Genomic DNA, 20,591 nt, shown 5'->3' with positions numbered 1-20,591 from the left:
CCTTTCTGCACTATTGTCAACCCTTCTTTGCGCTCTTTATTATATGACTGCTTTAACCTCTGTCACTCTGATCTCTGACTGCATCAATCACCACTGATTCATCCTACTACTATGTACTTTGGGCTCCCGTAGCAAGGTACGATCCATGAGATAAAACCTCTCAATGGACCCTACCCAATTTCAGCCCTCTTGGGACTATCACTTCACATCGCCCCACCTCATACCTAGAGGTATGGTTGCATGTGCTCCCTCTACCCACTTGGCTTGAAATTTCCCCCTACTAGAGGTCTCTGCATGAGTGGATGCCTCCACTCGGTCTCCTCTTTGCTTCTCCAATTGTGGCTACTCCACAATTGTCTGAGACTGCTTCTTCTCTGCTTGAGTGGATCTCTCCACTCGGTCTCCTCTCAGCTTCTCCAATTGTGGTTGCTCCACAATTTCTTGAAGCTGCTTCTAAGGCTTCTTCTGGGGCTGCATGTTGAGAGGTAATTTACCCTCCCTCTCAACCACCAATTCTCTAACCTTTGCCTTGCTCCTCAAGGCTTTGCATGCATCTTGTACCTCAAGAGCATACAAGTTCTTGACCCATGCACCGATCTGTTTCACCTGTCTCGTGGCGATGTGTCTAAGGAAAACCTTTCCCTTACTAAAAATCACATCATAGCCACGGTCTTCTAATATCACGACTGAAACAAGATTCTTCTTTAGTCCTAGAACATATATCACATCTGTGATCCTGAGAGGGGAGCCAAACTCCCTCTGAAAGGTAACTGTACCGATCCCAGTAGCTCTATGCCTCCCGCCATCTCCAAACTCTATGCTCTGCTTGAGGTCTTTCTCCTCAAAATCACTAACAGGATCTATGTTCTCTGTCATATGGAACGAGGCACTGTTATCAAGATAACACACGCCTCCCCATTACAGTGTTGGCCATGCATGCAATGAGAGTGAAATCAAGTTTGAATTGTGAAGCTAGAGCTTCACCTGTTGTAGCTACCATAAGCCCCTTCTTGCTTGTTTTTTTCTGTGGGCAATTCGTGGCATAGTGCCCATGCTCGTGACAGTGAAAACACTTGACTTTCGACAAGTCCATCTTCTTGTCGCCCGCCTCGCCTTGGGACTTCTTTCCCTTGGCTTTCTTTGCCTTACTCGCTAAGGAAAAATCCTCTTCCACTTCCTTGGAAGAGGTCCCATCTCTAGTGTTCTGTCGAAACTCCTCTTGTACCAAATCTGACCACAGTCATTCCCAATTTGGCAGTTTCTCCCTCCCATTAACAAAGTCCTGATAACTATGCCAACTCTTGGGAAGTCCTAGAAGAGCTAGGCTCACCATATCATCCTCGGCAACAGTGATTCCAACACTTCCAAGCTCATCCCAACAATGGGTGAACTTGGTCAAGTAATTTGGAATTAAGTCGCCCGCCTCCATCTTGATTGAAGTTTGTCCTTCAGTGCCAACTTCCTATGGTCATTGTTGTTCTGAAACAGGTTCGTCAATGCTTTCCACATAGCATGCGGAGTTTCCTTGCCATGGAGACTCGAGACAATGTGGTCTCGAACTCCCTCAAGGATAATTCGCCTCGCCCTTGCCACACACTTCTTCCATTCAGCCAGATCTTTTGCATCTGATGCTGGTGGCTTAGGAATGTCTTGATCAATGAATTCCTTCAAGCCATTATCCTCCAACACGGCCTCCATCTTATCCTTCCAGGCTATATAATTCAAGCCACATCCAAGGCATACCCGAGCCGCAAACCGTAGAAAGCCATTTGTCGATCCTAAAGTATGTTATGCAAATTCGAATTTCACCTGTAACCCTGAATTCAAAAACTTCGAAATCTCCTCTACTGTACTGTAATCATCTCTGATACCATGTAGATTTTTCTACATATGTAGCTTTGATACCATATAGATTTTCCCACAAATCTTGCTCTGATACCATGTAGATTTTTCTACATATGTAGCTCTCATACCATGTGGAATTTCCTATAGATTCACAAGCTCATGTAATCTACTAAAACAAGAGACAAGAATCTCCTTCTACTTTCAGCCAGCAGAAGCCAATAGATCGATGAAAACAATAATCAGGAAGAGAAAGAACATCAATGGCACATAACACAATATTTATCTGAGGAAAGCCACAGCTCAAAACCCCTATTATCTATATTGCATTAATCAGAAATCCAAGATGAGAATACAATGTTTGTTCTCACAAGAACAATCCCTGCACAAGTATAATCAACTCTCAGCTCACAAGCTAGCTCAAGCCAAATCCTTAGCCTATTCTGCAGCTCTCCAAGCCCCTATTTCCTTGCACAATTCCTAGGATGAATAGCCCATATTTTAAGGGAATTCATGCTTCCAAAACTGCGTAATCCGAACATAGGTCCTTCTCTGATTGCATGCATGATATTTACAACTCAGTAAATCATACAACTGATAGTACATTGTCCCTGCACTCTAGTCTAAACTAGGTCTTTCTCAGAATTGACATGCATGAGTTTCCGATGAGAGAACCTTCAATTAACTGGAGCAGCACCTGTGGATGCACCAGTGCACCAACTCACTACTAATCCTCTACTAGTTCAACAAACAGTTAGAACTAGTTTAACTGTCTATAACTCAATAAACTGAGTTATGTAATTACAACTCAATCTAAACTCATATTGGACCCCTAAAATTTAGGGAGAACACTTACATGACTTCCAAAAGACTTCCAACTCGAAATTCCTAAGTTGACTGAGTCAACTTAACTGAGTTAATTATTAAAAGTTGCTATGAGAAAATAATTACAATTTTAATTCACAATTTTATTCAAGGACAAATTAAACTGGAATTTCTGAATTCTATTTTTAACATTTCTTGTTGCTATTTTCAACATTTGATTCATTAATATATACATCTAGTGTTTACTTTCCATAAATGTCTAAATATTTATTCATTCAGCATGATGCTCCTTGATCTGTCATGTAGTTTGTGTTTGAATTATATTATGTATGCTCTTGTATTTCTTGTTGTCTTTTGATCTCTCTTGCAAGCATTCGGACGCAAGGAACGGCGAGGAGGGGGCTTGGAAGCTAAGGGATCGAGATCATCATCAAAAGTTGAGCGCTTAGCATCAGAGTGAGGTAGGTTTCTCTCTCTCACTTTGCATTTTCAACATAAACTGGGAAAGCTTGCACTACTTTGTCTAGTTTGTTGCTAGATCCTCTCATAGGACTATAGAGATCGCTTCTGTCCGCAAAAGGGATTTATCTTCACAACAACAAGCAATTGCATAAATGAAGCACAAGACCAGATTATAATAAGACTTGAAGACAAAGTTTCACTTAATGACAAACTCGGCAGCCTCAGTGTTCACATCCATGTATAAGAAACAACCAACCAATGCAAAAATATTTGTCAAATTAATCAATAATTATCAACTTGTAGGCCTCGAATAACTTTGAAAGGTAACCACAGTTCATGGGTGCAGGTACAACAAGCATGCCAGTTGCATGGGACACCTGCTAAAATTATAGCCCAAAGTGCTCCTGGCCGAACTCATGCCAACATTCATGACTCTAAACCAATCCAAAGAAATGTTGGCCAAACCTTGAACAATGAACTATGGTACTAACGTGTATGCTCACTTACATACACAATATGCTCGATCTTTAACACAAGGATTCCATGAGGCAAATCCAGTGTTAATAGTGTGCACTAAAAATCTGCTTCCAAACAACCAAAGACAATATCTAGGGGACATTGTTCTACTTCCCAACATGCAATAAGTGTCCTCGTACCTACCATCCAATTGCATGACAAACATTTGTATCCCACATCTGTATGAATGCATCACAGGTCACGTGTGGGGGAAGGGAAACAAGACTTTGTGAAGGGTTAGTGCCCCTTATAGCAAAGGATACAATCACTTGTAAGACTAGTTTGTTTACTTCAATATTTTGAAGTTAGATATAAGCATGTCCCTTCCTTTGGTAATCATAAATGAAGGTCATCAATTACAACTTGTAAATTGACAATTGAAGACTTCTATGTAAGATAATCCATGAACCATTTTTAGTTGTATAGCTACAGACTTTAATAATTTAGATTTCCACACCTCATTTACCATAATTTGCTTTTCCCAACTATTGGTAACCTCATTCATTCACCACCAATATTTACATCATATAGCTATAGGTTCTCCTCATCGTCATCGTTATTATCTCATTATTCCTCTCATTGCCTTTGATGAGGCATCTCCCATTATTTAATTTCACCTTCAAATTGAGTTTCACCATTTGGCATACAACAAGATGTCCTTTCTTCTATTCAAGGACCTACAATAATTCTTAGCATCCCTTTCTTCTACATTACTAAGAAAAACATGATTGTATTTTCTCCTTAGATCTCCAAGGTTCTATTGTCTCCAAATTCGATATATCCAAGTGCTATGTGTTCAAACCAATGTAAATGAAACCAAAAAACCTCTTAACTGGAAACAGACCGGAATCGGTAAAAAAAACTGGACCAAAAAAACAGTCGACCAAAAACACAAAGTATTCAAATTTTAAAGAATAGCATATATATTCATGTGCATCCAAATGAATCCAAACCATTTATACACAAATAAGCAAAATTTCTCATTTATATAGCATGTAATCATGCACACAACCAAAATAGCACCAAGTGCAATCCATCTCCAAACTGAAAATACAACAAACAGGCTCTATATGGCCTCTAGCATCCAACAAAAATCATGCTACAACAAATACCTACATATCATCGAAATCATTGCCTATATTGGGATCTTCGTCATGAATATCACTCTCTAAGCATTAAAATAAGGTAGAAGAAATGTAGCATGTCAAGTCAAGATTTTGTTTGAGTGATAGGTACATTTTTAGTAGGGTCATGATAGAGGAGTTCAACGACCAATGCCTCTAACGTCAAGGTTCATAGAGGGTTTGGTACTCTTGATTAAATACTAGTTCCATACCTTTGTACATGACAAAATCCAATGGAAACGTTGCAATCCCCCCCCCCAATCCTGAAAAACTGTTAATTCTGTTTGATTTTGATCAATATCTAAAATTCTACTTTCTCCGTATGAAATCCAATGAGGTCAGAACCAATCTCAAACATCCTAAATCAATTCATGTTAATGTCAAAATTAAGTAAAAGGATATCATTTTACTTTAAGAATTTAAAATTACCATGACTTGGATAGAAATTGTAGAAGGGCCATAGGCTTGAATATTAGGCTGCCCCGCTCAAAAATTCTTGTTTTTTTAGAATCATTGCATTTAGAACATCTTTGGTCACATTGAATGGAAACTGACCTGGTCCGTTGCAAAATCGGCCAATTTGGTACCAAACCAGCCATTTCAGGTTCCAAACCTTGAACCGAACTGGTCAGACCAGTCGATTCCTCTGGTTCCAATAACAGTGGTTCAAACTTGTAAAACCAAAACTCTCCTACCACTTATGTGTTGTACAGTGATAAGGCATTAACCTTCCACAGATTTTCTTGCCACAAGTGAGGTCAGCAATCAACTCTTTCACTATATAATTTCACTTATCAAGATCCTTTTTCCATGGAAAATATCTTTAGTGTTTCTTCCCTTTTCCATGGGACTACTCATTCCTGTACTTAAGCCACACAAATAGCAACCTTTCTTGCCACAATAATAACTAGTGATCTCCTTGACACTCTTCTAGATGTACAATTTATTGCTTGGAATTACAAACTCTCTTCTTAGATTTTGCAATATAGATTGCTCAAATATTTTCTATGTTGTTCTTCTAACAAACCACCAGGCTCATCCAATGCCATGCCCATAATGTTTTCTATGAATTTTAGGCTTATTGCAAAAATGCTAAAAATATTGTCAACTCATTAAAATAAGTGGTCCCAGATCTTTCACCTACAATATATTACCATGTTACACGTTGGTCACACACATCCAGAATACACGCTACAACACTTATTATTATTCATCTTCAGTGCATAGAACTAGTTGCGTAGAGTGCTATTAACCTATTTGAAGAAACATGCAAGTTGCTGCAACATTGACCAAATTCAATTGTGTAGTTATATGATTGTTGTTGCATAGCTATATGGTGGGGCTAAAGTCATAGATGCCCTAATCTTCCAGATTTTGGGGCCACTGATAACAGTATGGCATCGACCACTGAAAATTTGAGGTGACCACAAAGCTTTCCCTGCAAGCAAGACTGTCTTCACTATGCAAACAAAATCAAAATCAAAATCCTGTACTAGATTAAGAAGGCATGCATTACACATTAATCACCATCACTACTTTCTTCTCTGCACTTCCAGTTGAGCACTGTGGAACCAGGGCACTAGCAATTTTGGTTTTATTTATTCAAGATAGCAAGCAAAACCATTATGTTAAATTCAACCTTACTGACATCAAAATTTGATCTGAAAAAGCAAGGATCACATTAATAACCCTTTGGAACAAAAAAACATGCATGACAGCAGTTTTAAGAGAGCATAGTATGGCACATGTAGGAAGTTCAAAACCTTTCAGAAATATTCTCCAATGGCAGAAAGTGGCATAATGTCACCTATAGCCTCTAGCTAGTAAGCTTGGCCAGTAATGGATATGTAGCTTTGCCATTAAAATTCAGACTACTTACCACGTATATTTCCACAGGTCATACTGACAAGAGAATGCAAAACTTTGCATTGAATAAGATAATAACATTTTGACAAGAAATGTGGGAGACCAGACTGCAGTTCTCAGGGCAAAAGTCAACTATAAAAAGAGCACCAAATAATTTCAGAATTCTACTTACTTGGCATAATATGGAAGTGTTCTTACTGCAACAGCCAGAGCAAACATCCCTTGGTTGGTTTTACCAACCTCACAATACACGCGAACTTTATTTCCTGCATTTAGACATGACATAGAATACTTAGGCGTACGATTGGCAAATGCATGCATTCATCTATTCTCATGGAAGCCTGAATTGGCCGTACACAGACCTGCCATAGTTGTTCCATCTATATAACACGTATGTTACTATGTACACACACCTGCTGTAGTTGTTTGTTCTATATATTCAAATTCTCCCACAACAACTGCCACCAAATATGTTGACATAACAGGTGATTCCTGGAAACTGACTGTTTTCAAATGTCCATCAGACTTTTCTTCAATAGCTGGCATATTTGATAAAACTACTCTGTCAAAAGGTGCTTGAATCGTTATTTTAAATGTTGCCTGTGAGAAATGTACAGAATCACATTACTATAATTGCTGTGAAACAGAAAACCTATACATTTCCAGTCAAACAAATAAAAAATTAATAAGGAAAAACATTTTAAAAAAATAATAATAATAAGGCAAAATAGTATCACCCTTTCAGGTTTCCAACATTATTTCTTAAATCTACTTTGTTTATATCTTCTCTCATTCTAAGTTGCAGATAAACCTTTTATAATGACTCAAATAAAGATGCTAATCATGGAAGAAAGAGCATAGTTCTGATTTAGCGATTAAACAGTATCAAACCAAAATTGCAAATCAATTAGCTAGCTTAACATGGTTAGCAATAGTCTATTCTTAATGAGAACAGAATGAACATTTTAAGAAGTAATCTGCACAATTATGTAATGAGAAAAGCTAAAATTTCAAAATATAATTCTGAGGCATGCATTTCTGACTATTTTGAACCAATATTCGAACAATAACAATAGGGGAAATATGTGTATTAACATGGACAACGATAAAGATGCACCTCTTCTTGCATGAGAATGACAATTCCATGTGCATACATTGCAGGGCAGACAACAGCATATGAGACATAAACACCTAAAACAAGCTCTTAAGAGAAAATACGATAAGTTTATTTAATAATGCCAAATAAATTACCAAAATATAGGTCAATGCGACTATGAAGTACAATCGCTGATGATAGTATGTGAGTGAACTAGGCTGCTCCAAAAGCAAAATAAAATAGATAAAGGAGAAAATTTGTAAAAGGGTCTTGCATTAAAGAGGCATGTAGAAAGAAAGAAAGCTCCACAGAATGTTGTTATGTCAGGTAGAGGAAGGAAGTAGATAATGGGGACAGAGTCTTTGTTATCGTGTTAACTACCAGGAAGACGCCAATAGATTGTCTGTTGATGTCAGCAGCAGAAAGTTTTGTGCTCGGAGGACCTGGATGAGTGAACCTAGAGGGAATCCGAGTGTAGTGTACTAGGGTAGATTTGCCCTAGGTTTCCTTGCACATTCGAGGTGTTATTCACAGTTTTCTTTCCAATTTTCAAAGCAACAGTTCCAGTATAGAATTTAAACTTCAGTATCCACATTAGCAATATGACAGAGCATTACAAGTCAACCAAACAAATAGTATTAATTGCATTTACTGTTCAAATAAGCTAACCAGTCCAACACAACTTTTAGTTCCCAAGTTCTACAATTCAACAGGAGAAACTACGAATCCCTCAATACGGCAATACTTCAAAAACAGTTTAATATCACTAAGCTAAATGCCCTAGGTTCTGAGCCCTCCACTTTATCCAACTCACTGCCAGTTTAAGGTATGTGACAATTAAAGATCCACACAATCAGCACACCTCAAACAGGGGTTATGTTGCCTCAAGCCCAGATTTTGGGCCCCTGTGGCTCTGCTAAGATTCGTTCAGGATTACATTCACTGTTCTACTTTGGCAAGGGTTTTGATGGCTCGTTCAGCTCCCAAGTAGGTCTCAGCCCACATTCAGCGTCCAAAACTCTGCTCCCAGCTACAGCAAGGGTATTTGGCTTCTTTGTTCCACTTCTGCCCACAGTAAGAGCCTAGGATCAACTTCGGTCCTCTTAGAAAACCTCAGAACAGAGGCTCCCAAAACCCTAGGTATGATCCACTCCTTCAAAAAGATAATTCCCCCTTACAGAAGGCCCATGCAAGGGCATGTAATTGTTCAGGCTTCCAAAAAGTCATCTCCCACTACAGGATGCCTTGCGAGCTTATCCTTGAGAGCACAGAACTTCGCTTGATCAAAAGAAACATTCACTGAAACCCTGTCTTGTCTCAGAAGCATAAAACGACTGACAGAGAGCTGTTACAAAATTCTGCCGCCTGTAAGAGAAAGGTTTCTGTGGCCAGAACAAGAGAATAAACAAGACAAACTTCGCTGCCTTTTCAAATAGTTGTTCTGTGCCAGATCGAAGGATGAGTGAGGGTTTCGTTGCCCTTCTTGTTGAAATTGGCAGCTTCGGTCAGAATTTCATTAACAAAATCATGGAGAAAATTCATATTTATAAGTTTGACCAAGTCAGCCTCATGACCATCAAGTCCGCCACACGTGTGGAAAGCCACATCCTAAATCACATATAAATGTGGCATTGTTGAAGCTCATTTGGTCACCAACACATCACACAACAAATCGGTCTGAAATTGCAGAAGTATCTCACACATGCGAAGGAGTCAAAGAAGCATCTTTTCTCTAATTTTTAGGGACTTTCGTTGACTTATTGTGCATTACTGTTTACTGTTTTCTCTATAATTGCTTAACTGTTTTGGGTGCATGTAATTGAATGAAGTATTGTTTTAACTTTAAGAATTTATTACAGCAGAGAACTTGAGAAAAATTAACACGGTATCAGAGGTGAGGTGAAGATCAGCCATTGGAGAACAGAGAACACCCCTTTGAGACACTTCTCTTGCTGATTGGTGATCAACTCTCTTGGACAAGATGACTTCCTCCTACTTCGAGATTGAAGAGAGGTTGAATGATGCCTCCAACTTTGAAGCATGGAAGGCTATACTGGATCTTACCCTTGAAGAGAATGATGTGGAGTATGTGGAGGGCAGGATAGCTGAAACTCCTGAGAATGCCAATCCCAATGTCAAATCCAAGTACAAGAAAGGTGAGATCAAGGCTAAGAAGATCATCATTGATTCTCTCAGAGATCATCTCATTACTTATGTGTCCAAGCTGAAGAAGTCAAAGGAGATGTATGACAAATTGATTGGGATGTATGAGGTCAACCATGTCAGCCACATCATTTCCTTGAAGAGTCAACTCCATGACATCAAGATGACCAAGTCAGAATCTATAATAGGCTACTTCACGAGAATCTCTCAAATAAGAGATCAGCGTCTTTCCATTGAAGAAATCATACCTGATAGACAGCTTGTACAGATGACCCTTGGTGGACTAGTAGCAGAAAAGAGCTCCCTTCATTTGATGAACTCATGGGCAATTGCACTCAAGCAGAATCCAAGCTCATTTCCAGAGGAAGAATTCAGAGACAAGGAGAACTTACAGCATTTGCAGCCAATGACAAGAGAGGAAAAGGGAAAGGAAGACCTTCGAAATGGAAGTCAAAGAATCCAGCACCAGCATTCAACAATAATAGAAGGGACTTGTCCAAAGTAGCGTCCAATGCTACAAATGTGACAACTATGGGCACATATCCCAAGATTGTCCTAAAAGAAGTGCTTTGAGGCCCAACACCAACAACAAAGATACAACAACAACTCCAACAATAGAAGGAGAGGAAGAGGTCCTGCTGCCCATGCAAGTGTTGAGGAGACTCAGCGCCCTCAAAAGAAGTACAAAGACACAAGGTATGTTGATAATGTTGTAATACTCAATCTGAATATTTTCTTTTTTCTGCTATTTCAATCTCATCTTTAGATAGCACTGATAGTGGGGCATCTAGACACTTGACTGCATATCGTAAAATCCTCTCAAATTTCATTGAGAGGGAGACTAGTTTGAATATTATACTTGGGGATATTTCTACTCATCATTTCAAAGGGACTAGCTCTGTTTCTTATCATTTGGATTCTGGTCAAATCATTCATCTACAAGATGTGTTATATGTGCCAAGTTTGAATAAGAATCTTGTCTCCATTTCTGCCGTGGAAGACAAAGGTTTAGAGTTGCATTCATTAATGTAAAAATTCTTGCTTGGTCAAGAAAATCTAGCTTAAGGCCAGCCTTCACACTTGGTGTCGGAAATGAAGGCCTATACAGAGTTTGTGGACGACCAATTCAAGCATTGTTCCATAATAGTGTAGAAAATCCATGAAATTTTGATCTGCTATAATGAACAATCTGAAAACTAGTTTCTTTTCACTAAAACAGATCATTTCTCTACTAAATTTTGCAGCGGAATAGGCATATTCATTATAAGGCCCTACTCGATGTGAAATAGATGGTGACAAGTATGCCCGAGTTCAAAGTAGAGCATGAATGTGTATGTCCGGGATGTGCCGAAGGAAAACTTACAAGGGGACCATTCCCCTCACGTAATAGCAAGACCACAAACATATTGCAATTGATCCACTCTGACATATCTAGTATGATGCACGTAAACTCCTTGGGAGGATGCTTATATTATCTCACCTTTGTGTATGATTATTCTCGCAAGACCTGGATCTACTTCTTGAAGAAGAAGAATGAAGTGTTCACCTGGGTTCCGACATTTCAAAGCCTTGATCGAAAACCAATCCAGGAAGAAAATCAAGATATTGAGGACTGATAATGGGACCGAGTATGAATCCAATGAATTCCAAGATTATTGCAGAGAAGTTCGCATTAAGAGGGAGACAACAATGCCATACACTCCCGAGCATAATAGTGTGGTTGAAAGGAAGAATCACTCTATTGTAGAAGTTGTCCGTGCCATGCTTCATGATCAACGCCTTCCGAAGTTTCTATGGGGTGAAGCTGCAAATATTGTTGTGTATGTTCAAAACCGATGCCCTCATCAAGCATTGGACTCCAAGGCTCTCCAAGAAATGTTCACTGGTAAGAAACCCGATGTCTCTCATTTTAGAATTTTTGGAAGCCCCGTATATTGTCATGTGCCGAAAGAGAAAAGAAGCAAATTGGGTGCATTTGAGAAGAAAGGAATCTTTGTGGGCTATAGTGAAAATTCTAAGGGATATAGAATCTATGTGGCTAGATAAAAGGAAGTTGAGATAAGTCATGATGTCACCTTCAACAAAGATATGGCCCTCATGGAGATCAGCAACCTTCCTATCCTAAGGAAGGACAAAGAAGCTAACACGGGAAATCAGGGTGAAAAAGAGGACGAAACGATGCCTGATGTTGATGAACATGTGGATCATATTGATCCACTCCCTCATGAGCCTTCATCCTCCAAGAGGAGACCCTCATGGCTTAGGGAGACTCTCGAAGATGCTGAGAGGCAAATTGCACCAAGGGGGACTTTTTGTGAAAGCAAGAAGCCGAACAGGTACCAAGAATATGTGACGGCCATGAGCACTATCATTCAAAATGAGCCTTCATCATTCGAAGAAGTCGTGAAGCAACAAGTATGGAAGGATGTTATGAACATTGTTTTAAAAAACGACTAAGTCGACTCCGACTCGGCCGAGTCAGACCGAGCCAATGCCTGGCCGAGTCGGCTCGAAGGCCGAAACGTAACGGTTGGTCGGGTTGTTACCGAGCCAATCATTAACTCGGTTGACTCGGTAACAACTCGGCCAACTCGGTAATGACTCGGTCGGCTCGGTAACAACTCGACCGACTGGGCTCTCTGACAAAATTCCTGAAGCACATTTGTCAAAAGTTGTTCCGCCTCCTACATATCAATGGTTGGGTTGTTGTTTATTGCATATTTATAGCCCTAAAGTAATCTATCACTGTTAGAAAGTTTTGAAAATTACAAGGCCGGAGTATGGTTATCCTAATGGCATGAATTAGAAAACTGAAACAATGCATTGAGCCATACAATGTTTTTAAAAAGGCAAACGTTCTGGCAATGGACTAATAAATACATATTTACCTCTGATTGTTCTGGAGCTTGACCAAAATTAAATCAAGGGTTTTGAGACTTCATTAAGAGCAGAGAATTGGTATTATTGTTGGTAGTCTAGTGATTGTCCTTAGGCTGAGGCAGAAAAGAATCCTAGCATTGGTGTCTAAGTATGAACTTTGTATTGGACAGTGCACTGGGTGCCATTTTGATATAATGGATGTATTCATGAGCCTACTTTGATCATATGTTGTTTTCTCTCTATATTCTAAAGCTTTGTGTTTGGAAACATGAATGAAAATCTTTAAAATTATGTTTTCATAAATAAAAAAATTAATGTATTTTTTACAACGACTGAGTCATTGAAATCAAACCAGCCGAGTCGATACCAAGTCAGAGTCAGAGTCGGAGTCGACCCTCGGTCGTTTCCGAGTCAGAGTCGGAGTTTTAAAACATGGTTATGAATAAAGAATATGAGTCAATTATGAAGAATGATGTTTGGGATGTGGTCCCTAGACCCTAGGACAAATTGGTTATCACTTCTAAGTGGCTCTACAAAATCAAGCATGGAGCTTATGGAAGTGCAGAAAAGTTCAAGGCTCACTTTGTTGCTCGAGGCTTCTCTCAAAAGGAAGGTGCAGATTACGATGAGATATTTGCACTTGTTGGCCAATACACCACCATCCGCTCAATCATAGCCCTTGCTGCCTCGCAAGGTTAGAACCTACATCAGATGGATGTCAAGACCACCTTCTTGCATGGTTCAATCAAAGAGAAAGTCTATGTGGAACAACCCGAGGGGTTTGAAGTTCATGATCAGGAATCTCATGTATTCAGGTTGAAGAAAGCTCTCTATGGATTGAAGCAAGCACCTCAGGGTTTGAAGTTCATGATCAGGAATCTCATGTATGCAGGTTGAAGAAAGCTCTCTATGGATTGAAGCAAGCACCTCGGGCTTGGTATGAGAGGATCGATAGCTATCTGATGAAGTTGGGATTCACTAGAAGTGAAGTCGATCTGAACCTTTACTTTAAGGTTGAAAATGATAAACCTCTCATTCTGGTACTTTATGTGGACAACCTCTTTCTGACAGGTGCAAACCCTCTCATTCACAAATGTAAGAGGGAGTTGGCTTCTGAATTTGAGATGAAGGACCTAGGGTCGATGCACTATTTCCTAGGGTTGGAGGTCTGGCAAAAGCCAGGTGAAATTTTCCTCTCTCAAGGAAAATATGTTGTGAAGATATTGGAAAGATTTGGGATGGTGGCCTGCAAGCCTGTGACTACTCCAAGGAACTTAACTTTAAGAAGTTATGTGGTAGTGTTTTTGGATCTTAATTGGGAAATGCTTATGAGTATCGTCAACTCATAGGAGCACTGATGTTCTTGGTGAACTCCCGTCCAGACATATGTTTTGCAGTTAACACATTGAGCCAATATATGGTTGAGCCGATCTTAATTGGGAAATGCTTATGAGTATCGTCAACTCATAGGAGCACTGATGTTCTTGGTGAACTCCCGTCCGAACATATGTTTTGCAGTTAACACATTGAGCCAATATATGGTTGAGCCTCATCAGATACATTGGATTGCCGCCAAGAATCTTCTGAGGTATTTTCGGGGCACAATCACTCATTGACTAAGATACACTGCTGGAAATGTGAGGTTGCATGGTTATTCTGATGCTAATTGGGTTGGCAGTGTGGTGGATCGCAAGAGCACTTCTGGATGTTGTTTTTCTTTGGGTTCTGCTTTGATATCCTGGATGAGCAAGAAGCAAAAATCGGTTGCCTTGAGCACTGCTGAGGCTGAATACATAGCTGCTAGTATGGCCTCCTGTGAAGCTGCCTAGTTGAGGAAGCTCTTCAATGAGTTGTTTCGAAATGTGCTCAATACCACCGTGATCTTCTACGACAACCAGAGTGGGATCCGATTCTCAGAGAATCCTGTGTTTCATGATCGCTCCAAGCATATAGATATCAAATACCACTTTATCCGGAATATGGTACAACAAGGAGCAAAGAGGCTTCATCACATTGGGACTGATGAGCAGGTCGTCGATATTATGACATAGCCCCTGGAGTAGGTCAAATTCTTGGCCTTCCGAGAACGACGACTTGGAGTCGTGGAGAGACCCTCTTATGAGGGTCCTATATGAGATGGACATTGAGCTCTGGGAGCTCCAGGGAGCTTGGGGTACTTCTTAGAGCGGTGAGCAACCATAGGGTGAGTGGTTCACCCTTCCCCTAGTCGTTTGTTGAGTACAGGGTGAGTGGTTCATCCTTCCCTTGTGATACCCCTTGGCGACATGTGAGCAGGACGAGTGGTTCATCCTTCTCCCGCCGAGACATCCTACCCATGTAGTCTGGGACTCATGGGAAGTACCTCTCATCTGGTCAATGAGTAGGGCAATGAGGATAGGGACCATAGTACTACTGATGGACGCATCGTATACTACCGTACTCCATATGCTAGGATGTCCGATATTGATCTAGGATCGATGGGAACTGACATCGGGTCAATAAGAGTGGTATGAGACACTCTCTTTTAAATGGGACTAACTTCGAGTCAATAGAGAATGGTATGATACATTCTCGATCACTTCTTCTTCTTCATATTTTAACAGAGCAATGGATGCATGGCAGAGATGGCACAAATTGGCAGATGGATTAACAAGTGGAGTTGTCCCTAGTTGAGAGAGAATGTTAAAATTGGCAACTAGGGCCAAACTCCACATGGGTCATATTATTTATGACAACTACTATTTTTATTAGATTCCTCTCTCGAAGAGGTGTAGGATTGATCTAAAGATCATCCGATTCTAACATGTACAAATGAAGATATGAATTTATTTATATTATGGACAAATTGTCAAGGTCGGCCAACAAGCAAAACAGGCACACAAGCCCCCAATTCATCCTCAACGTTGCGTATAAAAAGGAGACCTCAAGTCATTTACACCATCATCTCATCACACATCTCTCTCTCCTCTTGTGATTGGGAACACTATCTGAGGCAGTCTTCTCTCTCTCCACACGTGTGAACTAGGGTTTCTATTTGCTACATTGACCAGCGTTGACCAAGCTGTTGGGACGTTGTTTGACTACATTGACTTGATGCGTTGACCTATTTTGACTTCAGTTTGGGTGACGAATATCTATCTAAGCAGGCCGCAATTCTGGGCACAAAGACATAAAATAAAAATGTCTACTATGATCAAAAGATTTATCCCAACCCTAAACACAACCCTATATAGCAAGGGTCTTGTAAGCGAAGGTTGGATGCCTCCATGTATCTCATAAATTTGGAAACTAAGGGGGAGGTACCAACTTCCTATTCTTGGTGCCTTTATCTAAAAGCATCAAGTAGAAGAAGGTGGTCATCATTGTAATGCCCAGTGGTGGGGGAACATGAACGAAGACGACTTGAGTCCAAGAGCCTCCCTTACGTATAAGGCCCTTCTCCAACACCATATCTTCCCCTCGATTCAAAGTGGAAGACAAAGCAAACATTAAGCCCTACAAAGTTGAAGTTAATGTTGTTGGGTTAATTCATTGGTTGTAACAACTAGTAATATATTTTAGTGTAGGAGAAGAGCGAAAGATAGCATTTGCCCAACTATGGCTAAAGCATCATGCCAAGACTTGTCGAGAACCATTGCAACCATTATAACCATAGACACTAACACCAAAGAAAAAACTTGGAAGCACATCCTACATTGAATATAAGGAATTCTAAAGGGATCCTAAGAAAAAGATCATGCTAGGTATGCATTCAAGAAACCAAAAGAGAGGAAATCAAATGTAGACAAAAAGATTAAGGAGATCAAACGTAGACAAAAAGATAACTTATAAAACAATGCAAAGCAAGGTGAACATGAGTAGCCTCCACCCGAGAAAAGAGAAGGAGATGGCCAACTCTTTCATATCAAGATAAAGGTAGGGGGACAAAGGTGGATGCTCCCTTCAACTTCAATTTACAAGCAAACCTCATATTTACTATGTAACACTTACAAAAACTACTACTTCAAAATCAAAAGCATGGGTATTTTTTATATTGTACCTTGTAAGAAGGTTCATCCCAGCAAGGAAACACCTTCGAGCATCTGCTGGCGCAAACTGAGTAACTGCCATATTCCTTTTCTCACCATTGATCACATATGCACTGAAGCATGCAAGTCAACAAGTCAATTCCGCTACTTTTAGTTAGAAGTTTGTAGCATCCATAGCCTAACGTGAAAGTATAATCCATTGCCATAGGAGCTTGTGTCTAGACTCTAAATAAATTTACATTAAATTTTCTAAACAATAAAAAACTCTGAGCATTGGACTTTAGTATTTTACCCTTCCAAAAAAACTCAAATTTGGAAAAAAAAAAGAAAAAGAAAAAACTAAACCAAAACTATGAAGAAAAATGAAAGAACACATGTACCTTCGATAAAATCCCTTCACCTGATCATTCAGAGTACCCTGAAATTCAATGTCCAAAATTGTCTCATCATGTGGCAAGGTTTCATCGAACTCCAACACCAAAATCTCATCTTCTGCATCAACACTGACATTGGACGGATTTATCACCTGCATAAAGAAAACAAAGAAGCAAGGGTCCCTGAATACCATGTTCGTAGCACTCAGACATAATTATAAAGATCCTAACATCAGAACCCTAATTACCCCCAATAATATAGACAATGGTTTTTTTCTTCCCTTTCAGACCAAACAGTTAAATGGCAATTCTTTAAAGAGATCATGAAAGATACCATACAAAATTAAACTATAGGTGGAAGTATCTGCCTCTTTAAAGGTGGCTACTGCTCAACACTTACTCAAAAGATGCTTGATCAAGTTTCAAAACTACAAGAGATATTGGGCACAATTCTGCCCTGTAAACAATAATTCAAACTTCAAAGTGAAAGCAATAAAGGCTGGCAACAGTTGGGATAATTTTCTTCATTTCAAGCCAAATGAAGATTTGTCAAATCTGAAAACTAAAAGAGAGATTTGGCACAATTCCATCGGCATTTGGAATATGATATGATTTTCATACTTCTGTACGGGAATGGTATAATCAGAAGTATGCCTTTTGTCTCATAGACCTATTGGTGTTGGTATCGTGGAGGCTAAAATTTTTTATATTTATTCTATTATATTTTTCCTTTCCTTTTTAAGGTTACTTCTACAAATACAAACACAGACTTAAATGCCAGATCTGAGGAGTGATTATTATGTCAAAATCGTCCGGGACTTACACCGAGGCTCATCAGTTCTTAACATGCTATAAGAACTTGCTATCCGGTGACAGACCAAACAAAAATAAAACCACAGCTCAGAACTTGATACTCCACCCAACACACCAGTGAATCAAGAACCCTTGCAAACCATGTCCATCTTAACATAACAGTATGTCAAATAAGATAAGCAGAAAGCTTTAGAATGAGCATAATAAAAATACCCCATTGTGATTTTTTTGTCGAATTAACCCCATTTACGAACTGTCACATAATAAATCGACAAAGCTTTAATTAGATGTTATTATTTACCTTCGACAAGGCAGAGCTCCGTAAATGGACGGAGTTGTTTGCAATCACCAAATCCGCAGCATTGAGAACGAGATACTTAGTATCTTGGATGACATTCAACGTGACGGCCAATTTGCCGTCAACTTTACAGGCATTCAAATCAGGCCTAAGCTCCAGATCATAACGTCGCGGAACCGCAAACTTAGGCAATCTCGGTAAGCCTTTAAACATCTTGTTAGCTTGGGTTTTAAACCAGCGTTTCCGTAGAACGCCCTGATCACCAACAACACCGCTGCAGCTGCACTCCAAACCAACATTTTTACAAATTCATACAAACAAAACAAAAATATCCAAAATTATAGATCTTCAAATCAAACAATACACTGCTTGTAAAACCTATGTGGAGGAAGGCCTGTAGATGTTTGACAAACCTATAAACGCAAAGTTCACCAGAGGCGGTGCGAACTCAGTTAACTGGTCTTTATTTTCTGCTCCAGACAGGGGTTTTCCAGGTGATCAGAAGTTCTCCGTGCGAATTTAGTTCAGTGATCTTTATTCTTTGCCCCAGACAGGATTCTCAAGGCTCAGAAAACAAATGGCGTGACGAAATAAAAATTTCAAGGCTCAGAAAACAAATAACATGACGAAATAAAAAACCGATTGACGTGACGAAATAAATGAAAGCCCGACCGACAAAGAATATGTTTCAGAAGTTCTCCGAGTTTTAGAAGACCAGAGTGTTGAGTAGATTAAACGGAATCCTTAAAGGTGAAACCTTGATCTATATATGATGGAGCGAAGCGTTTTATGATGGGATTTCCTTGGACCATTTAACAAGCATACTCAACTTTCAAATTTTATCCATTCTTTTCCTAAATAGTGCAATCAGTAAATAGTGGCGTTCCATGGCGGTCGTCACAAAAGGTTTTAGCTAATGCTCCATTCTATTCAACTCGGTGAAGACGGGCATCTATAGCAGTGAAGTTTATAGCCATCGATCGATCTGGAACCAAGGGCTTTGCAGAGCGGGGGCCGAGAGTATAACTGGTGGGCTGAGTATGTGCAAAAGACAAGCCGCCAATTCAAAGGATCGTAAATCGCCTTCGGGTCGAATTATATTGGTCTGCATAGACGCCGACAGTGCTGGCATATACGAGAACGTAAGACACAAAGAAGTCGTCGTATCCATTGTTTTAAGAGCCGCAACACCCTTGCACGTGGCCGTGTGACCAATTACCGGGAGTAAGCAGCCAACGTGGAGGGCCAAGCAAATGGGGGACAATGCGCCAAATTTTTGGTAGTTGCTGCATGCAAAGACTCGATTGTCAGCAGTGCTGTAATGCATAAGGGTGAAGGGCGTGCATATGACAAACATATATTGAAGGCATTTATGAGCAGAGCAACGTGGTGAGCAGTGTGGTCAGCGATATAAGCAGAGCAATTTGGGCAGCAGTGAGAGCAGCGAGCAGCGAACAGTGAGCAGTGTGAAAGCAGGGAGTTTTTATGCAGCGGAAGTATTGAGCAGCAAGCAAGCAACAACAAATGCATTCAAACATGACAAAGGAATTAGAAATTTCAGAACATGTGGAGACAAGTGATTTAGGACAAGTGAAAATTGCCTCATCCGCCAAAGCTGGGAAGTGGGTTTGGGTCAATGCCAAACAATATCGGCCCATTTTAAAACGAAAAATAGCTCGTCTAAAATGGGAGCAAACAAGGAAGAAACTCCTTCGCAAAAAGCACCCAAACAAGTCTCCTCTACAAGCACGTGGCAACAAGAAGTCCAAAGGAAAAACCATTGATGATTTTGCCTTATATAGTCCCACATCCACACCTCTCACCTGGTCATCTGATCTTTATGTGAAAGAATTGTTAAATGCAAAACGAAGGTTGGAGGTTTTAGAAGCGAAAGGGCAGGAAATAGATCATAAAATTCATATAATAACGGCTGAGAACAAGGCGTTAGCAGAAAGCAATAAAATTTTAGAAGAACAAGTGGCATTGCTACAGGAAGCTCTCCTGATAGGGAAGACAGAATGGCAACGCATGAAGGCGGATGTGCAAAATGTAAAGAAATCTGTAGTGGAAAGTACAGAGGGGGTGAATGTGAAATCATCCTAGGATAAAGGGAAAATGATTGTCTAAATAAACAACCATGAACAGAATGCAAGAGAAGAAATGAAAGAAGATTCCACCAAAGTTTCCAAAACTTGGGCTCAAGTTATTAGCAATTCTGCTAATCAGGAAGGAGAAACAAATATTCAGGTCGACAACATGCAAAATAGTGAAGGCAAGGAAAGACAAAATAGGGCAGCAAACATA

The 20,591-nt window shown here is 39.8% G+C and overlaps 1 pseudogene across 1 annotated transcript in view; it reads right to left on the bottom strand.

The window, feature by feature from the left end:
* Positions 1-19,071, bottom strand: part of LOC149144243 (aminopeptidase M1-like) — a 112,791-nt pseudogene extending 93,720 nt beyond the window's left edge. Inside the window, exons 1-6 of the transcript XR_016264010.1 lie at positions 18,701-19,071; positions 18,291-18,567; positions 17,183-17,328; positions 16,814-16,915; positions 7,049-7,235; positions 6,808-6,901 (exon numbers count right to left, since the gene is read on the bottom strand). The product of XR_016264010.1 is annotated as an aminopeptidase M1-like (transcript). The remainder of the gene's footprint in view (positions 1-6,807; positions 6,902-7,048; positions 7,236-16,813; positions 16,916-17,182; positions 17,329-18,290; positions 18,568-18,700) is intronic.
* Positions 19,072-20,591: the final 1,520 nt, after the last annotated feature.

Source organism: Pinus tabuliformis, chromosome X (assembly GCF_031772625.1).
Source record: "Pinus tabuliformis cultivar Carrire ecotype Pingquan chromosome X, CPIR1, whole genome shotgun sequence".
Lineage (NCBI taxonomy): Eukaryota > Viridiplantae > Streptophyta > Pinopsida > Pinales > Pinaceae > Pinus > Pinus tabuliformis.
This window is presented reverse-complemented; position numbering and strand designations above follow the sequence as displayed.